Source organism: Dermacentor albipictus, chromosome 3, assembly GCF_038994185.2.
Source record: "Dermacentor albipictus isolate Rhodes 1998 colony chromosome 3, USDA_Dalb.pri_finalv2, whole genome shotgun sequence".
Taxonomy (NCBI): Eukaryota; Metazoa; Arthropoda; class Arachnida; order Ixodida; family Ixodidae; genus Dermacentor; species Dermacentor albipictus.
In genome coordinates this window covers 92,493,491-92,500,401 of record NC_091823.1, presented here as the reverse complement: position 1 = coordinate 92,500,401, position 6,911 = coordinate 92,493,491, and positions in this window count along the sequence as shown.

Below are 6,911 nucleotides of genomic sequence, written 5' to 3'. Positions count from 1 at the left end.
AAAATTCCAATTAGAATGTTGCAGAGCAGTTGGCAACACGTACGAATAAACCGTTTCTGTCTTTCTATGTGTTAAGCATTAGTGTTTTTCAGCTTACTGCGTATGCTCGCGAAATACAAAAAGCACCACATGACATGCCCGCCTGCGAGTCGTGATTGCACTGCTCAAGCCTTCCGCGCACATACGAAAACATACCATTTAACCGGTGTGAACACTCGTCTGCTTATCGCCATCATGAACCGCAGCGAGGGAAGCACGTCGCTGGCGTCAATACCTCAGCCAACGCCTTCGTCACTGCCCTGTCGCCTTTTAAGCGGCAGCACACCCTGCTCGATGGTATGCTCGTTTGAGAGCGCTGCAAGCACGGCGCGCAAGCGGGTATGTCAGGTGATATTTTTTGTATTTCGCAGGCATCCGCAGTAAGCTGAAAAACAATAACACTTAATAGATAGAAAGTTAGAAATGGCCTAATCGGACGTTTTACAAAGCGCTCTAGAACTTTCTAATTGGAATTTTTCGCCTAACTTTGTTCCTTCAGAATGGCTAATTTTCTTGACTAATTAACTACTTAGGAAAAATACAAGAATAGCGTAACACATACAAGAGTGAGCAACATGCATTTGGTCACATCGTCTTATGGTGCATCGGCATATTTTTAAACTCTGAGTAAAGTTAGCTGAAACACGTCTATATACATCTATGGTTCAAGTAACGTGAAACAACACCCTGTATATATGCAATGGTGACAATTAGTGATCAGTAAAGCAACATATATATGCAAAAAACGCAGACATACGTATGTTCGTGTGTTTTTCACATATACTTCGAAACTCAATATTGCTCGTGACTCAATCTTATTCAACAATAAGTTAACAACATTTAGTAAACGACTTTATTGTTGAAAACTACTCAACAATGGTTCAATACTCAATACTATTCAACAATATGTCAAAAGAATTTAGTCAACGACTTTATTGTTGAAAATTACTCAACATTGGCTCAATAATACTCAATACTATTCAACAATATATCAACAGAATTTAGTCAACGACTTTATTGTTGGAAACTACTCAACAATGCCTCAATAATACTCAATACTATTCAATGATATATCAAAAGAATTTAGTCAACGACTTTATTGTTGAAAACTACTCAACAATGGCTCAATAATACTCAACACTATTCAACAATATACCAACAAAATTTAGTCAACGACTTTTTTGTTGGGAACTGCCCAACAACTTTACTGTTGAATTATTGCTCTGTGGTTTCAATATTTGTTGAGGTATTGTTGAAAGGCTATTGAGTCAACAATTCGTCAACAATATGCCAACAACATTTCAACAGTCATTTTCATAAGGGACTAGAGAAACAACTACCCGCCGCGGTTGTTCAGTGGCTATGGTGTTAGGCTGCTGAGCACGAGGTCGCGGGATCGAATCCCGGCCACGGCGGCCGCATTTCGATGGGGGCGAAATGCGAAAACACCGGTGTACTTAGATTTAGGTGCACGTTAAAGAACCCCAGGTGGTCGAAATTTCCGGAGTCCTCCACTACGGCGTGCCTCATAATAAGAAAGTGGGTTTGGCACGTAAAACCCCATAATTTAATTTTTACTAGAGAAACAAAATTAACTGGAGGAACTACAGCGGACAAAGTGTGAGCAACTTGAGCGACTAGAGCTGACAAAGCGGGAGAAGCTAGAGCCATAATGGCGCACAAGTGAGCAAATATTTCCATTCATTAGAATGGTATTATAAAAACATGAAGCTAGGATTTTATGTTTAGCTGACCACTTGTAGCCACCCTCTTCTAGTGTGCGGGGGTCACATTATAGCTGAAAGCCCACAGGTCTTGCGACTTATAGAGCTGCGTTCATTATTTGAGCGATCTATGTTGAACTATCCACTTACCCTTTCTTTTAGGTCAAAACATTAGGCAGGGAAAATGAATGTGCCAACTAAGCTAGTGCGCTGACCTAACTGCTTTTTTTATTCGCAGATCAATGTTCTAATGGTGTTCATTCATTGATCACGGAACGCATAACGTTAATCTAATACGCGAGTCATAGAGCGTTAACTGGCATTAAAATGCACGCCCATATTACGCTAAAACAGAAGTCTAAGTAGAGAGTATGACATGCACGTTTAAATATAATCTACATCACGTGTAAGGCCAAGGGCCATAATTCACTGCCGAGAAAATCTTTGTGAAAAGCAGCGGATCACAGGCGATCGAGACGGGTATTACAGGAACCTGACATGTTCCAAATGAAACCAGTAACATAAGGGTCGAGCATGGGGTGCTTTGTTGCCGCATGTGTTCTTGAGAACGGGATGGGTATCTGGATACCATACTCGTGTGCGTTCCTACAGGCTTCATCGGCATGTTTCTGACAAATTATGCCACAACTGCCTGGAAGCCACTGAAAAGTGGCGTAATGTCCTTTCTCCGCAATTTGATGGTATCGATTTCTCATTTCTAGCACTAGTTTTTTCTCCGTAAAACTTCGAAAACATGTGTATTCGTCTTCGCGCGCTTTTCTTCTTACAATAGCAGGCCACATTGGGACTGCAGCAGAGGTCTCATATGTGCTGATGCCTAAGAATCTGTGAGTCCTGGCACAACCTAAACTTTTGACCATTAAGGGATACGGTGGACGTCGTCAATAGCATCCGCGTAAACGCGACCAGCATGCACCTGTGTGGTAAAATATGCAGTTCTTATGGTCGAACATAAGCTGATATTAAAAGTTGACGCTTTTTAAACCCTCACGCCCACAACGGCGTGTTATACCTGATTTGTAAGCGGAGATGTCATCATCGCGTTGCTCAATGTGTGGCTGCGTTCAGGCATTTCAGTGCGCATAAGCTGGTTGGCAAGGAATAATAATGGAGCCAGGGAAATCGTATCATCGACTAGATACAAATGAGCCTGTAACCACGAGTGCCTAAGGTTCATCGTGGAGCTTCCTGAAATACTGGGGAAGGAGTTCAAGGTTTATCTGACTAGTAATACAGCAAGGCTCGCTGTCACTATTTATTCAATTCTTTTTTTCTGTCAAAGTATGTTTACGGAGATAAGTATGCACCTATGGGCGTAAAATTAAGCCTTTTTTGATAGAGCGCCACTCTTAGACGCCCGTTCCTGCGTTGAGCGTAGGCATCCCTTAGCGTCGGCGGCGTCCCTCGGTTACGCAGAGGTTACGCCTAGGCGGCGAGACGTCGACAGCGAAGATAGGATGCGGAGGAAAGTGGAGTGGCACGTTGTAGCGGAATCATGAGGTGGAAAGTGGAGGAGGAGAGCATGGCGAAAACGTCAGAAGATAAGCGTAGTGCCGCGTAAGACGTGCTCTGCGGCGACGACCGACAGGAGATGGAGCCAAAGTACTGCGCCGTCGTCTCTTAACCGATGAGACCATCGCTAAGGTGTGCGGCGAGGGCGTCCACCGATACCACATATGGAAACAAAGCATTGAATGAGTGGAGGTCTGTCTGCGGCGGCCGCTGTGCATTGCGCCCATGCACCATCCAAGCGCTGCATATCTCGATCTCCCGATCAGCTAGGCAGTCGCGTAACACTTAGTTCCGTTTGCAATGTGCCACATGAGAGAGATGGTCTACGCCAGCCAGTATATCGCGGAATTAAAACACGCGTAGAGTTTCGCGCAAATTTCTCATTAATGAGTATCGTAATCGTCGGTGATTTTTTTTAACAGTGAGACAAAGATCGTATCTAGTTGTTCAAAAAGCAAAAGCAGAACCAATACACAGTGCGTGTAAGATTACGGTCAAGATGCTTAGATTTCATCTATATGTGCGAAACACCTTAGTGAAGAGTTTCTGAACGCGCTACAAATGGAGACGATGTGGACTGCATTAGGGGAATTCGAAGAGTTTTCCGGTATTGCATAATTCGCACGCATAACGGGCGCACAGGTCATTTCTAACAGATCTCCAAATTTCTAATTCTCCTCATTCTCTTATGCGCTCTGTATAGTGATTCAGGATAGCGGCTTATGTTTAGAAGAAATCTTTATGCCCAGTCTGAAATCCAGTCCGCGAAAGGTACACACATATTTCAAGCGCAGCCAACCATTTATATGAAAGATGGGGGCAAAAAGTCTTTCTTAGAGTGCGGGTATTGAAAAAAAAAAAACGGTATTCTTTCCTCGCATGACGGGTGATATTATAGAGGGAAATCTTCAGCATTCAACCTGCGAAAACGTTTATTGAGTAAAAGAAACGCGTGGGGCCCAAAGTAAGTTTTAACATAGTCATTGTGGTTATAAGACACCAAATAAGCAGAAGGTTAAAAGGGCACTGTAAAGGACAGGCAACGGGAAATGTTTTTCAGGCGCTCCGAGAAGAGCATCACTGGCGTCCGAGTTAAAGCGCACTTCGCACAGCTGACACCTCCCGCCTTACAAGGGAGCTCGACTCTTGTGAGAGGAGATCTGCGGAATAAGCGGCTTAACGAGGCTTTAAAGGATGTGGTCAAATTTCTCAAGAGGGATTCTACCGGCATGTATGGATTGTAAGGGAGGCTTAGAAAACCTGGGGTGCGCCCTCACGCTTGGCAAAAACGCCTAGGGATTATCGACAGATCGCCTTCCTCTCCATTGTGGAGTATTCGGGCGCACACAGAGCGCATTTCCAGGCCTGGTTTAGAAGGGTTCACGAAAAACGTTGCATAGAAACGCGACACAGCTGGATGTGCCCATATTAACGTGACGAAATTGGATAGGCTGCAATATATATATATATATATATATATATATATATATATATATATATATATATATATATATATATATATATATACGCAGGAACGAGACTACGACCTTTTTGGAAGACTTATTTACGAAACGTTTTCGGCTGGTGGACCAGCCTTCGTGATAGTAGATTCGAGTCGACCAGCCGAAAGCGTTTAGTAGATAGGTGTTACAAAAAGTTCGTCTCTTTCCTGTGTATGTTACGGGTCCTACATGCTGAACTGTGAACAAACCCCCTACATATATATATATATATATATATATATATATATATATATATATATATATATATATATATATATATATATATATATATATATATATATATATATATATATTGATTCATGGACACCATATTTTGCCTAAGAATTCGTGTTTATTTCTTGCTTGTTCAAGATGCAATGCGTCTTGTGCAAACCTGCATGATAGTGCCATCACTTCAAGACTTTCATTCCAAAAAAAATTCATGAAAAGTGCAATGTCCAATTGAAAAAGGATTCTGATACCTCCTTGTCAGGTAACACTGATTGTAAATGTGCAATTGCAGACAATTTCTGGATAAAACAACAACCCATTTTATTTAATAACTGGTGGCGCAGTACACACTGTGTCTAAAGCTGTTATTGCACACCTTTAAGATGATATTAAGAGGTATAGAGCATCATTGATTGGCACGGATTTTTGAAAGCTCTGTTACAGAGTAGTGCCACGCCGTGGCCTAATGGCTTCGTATTCGCTGTTTTCTCGGCGCTTAGTTTGCATTGAAGCGAGAGGCAGGAAGAAGGGCAATTTGCTCACTGCTGTCGCCGCAGTTTCTCACGCCACTGGTGTGACAGCGAGTGTGCGTGGTCATCGAGTTAGATGTGTTCCTACTGGCGTTTACGCACGGACACTATGCTTGATGATTTCGTTAGTAGGTTAATTTTTACACTTTTATGCGGCGTATAAAACTACTATCCTTACTTCATATACATGTATAATATTTTGCTGTCCGAAGCAATGCTTCCACCTAAAGGCGAAACTGCGAGATTACTTTTACACAATCGCAAAGCCTCATGCTCAAATGAGGGATTATGGCTCCTCCGGTTGCATGTCTTTTTATTTCCTTTTAGTATGCTTATGAAAAGGTTTATTGTTATTTGTACTATTCTAAATTAAAGTTACTTTCCTTTTTTACTGCTTTCTTTTTTTGCTTCATACGGTTGTTGGGCGTTACATAGTAATGCGTAAAATATATAGCACAATAATAGCAGGTCATGCGTGACTCTAGTCATTAAATGCGCCTGCTAATTAGAGAAATTATAAAGTGATTGTGGGTACTCTTTGCGCCACTAATGAAGAAGGCATAATTCCACGCGAGTATAATAGTAGAATAGTAGAACTAGGCTCATGTTTGCAGCAATAACAAAGGAATAACCTAGTACTAAACGTTCTATATGCTACCCTTTTGTTTCGAACTACGTGATAATTTTCGCAACTTGAATGTAAGGTGTGGCACAGTGGGGACTGCTACACTTGCTGTTCAATTATAGACTGCTGGCAGGCAAAAAACTTATTTATTGGATGAGCGATCCTTCAGCTATAGCAAATACATCCGTTCTAATTTGCTATGGCTAATGCAAAGATCAAGGTTTCACATTGAAAAACGAGAATTAATGTTTGTGCGCCGACACAAGATGCATTTATCTCGATTACCGAGGTCGGAAGGGGTCGCCTGTTCGGATGGTCTGTGACAGGATGACACGCCAATTATTTCCAATTAGCTTGTGCCCGGTTTTCTCCGAATGAGGTTTCCGTGATGACAGCCGCTGGTTTCCCTGAGTTTGTTGAAGCACATGATAAGGGATTGTTGTTACAAATTTACCTTTACTATTACTGTGTGATGAAAAACCCGGGCAGGAGACATTGACCTTATCGCTTTGCATTTATCCTAAAATGCAGGCTATTTTACAGGGAACAATCTTGGCTAAGAGATGTTTTCTCAGTATGAGCTCAATAACCACACTTCCGATAGGTGAACACAGCAATGATCCCTTGAGTACAGTAACACAGGTTACCCTATAGACAATCGCATTCAGCGTACTTTGCGTGGTTGTATATAATTACGCAGAATACATGTTATCATCCCTTTTGAGTG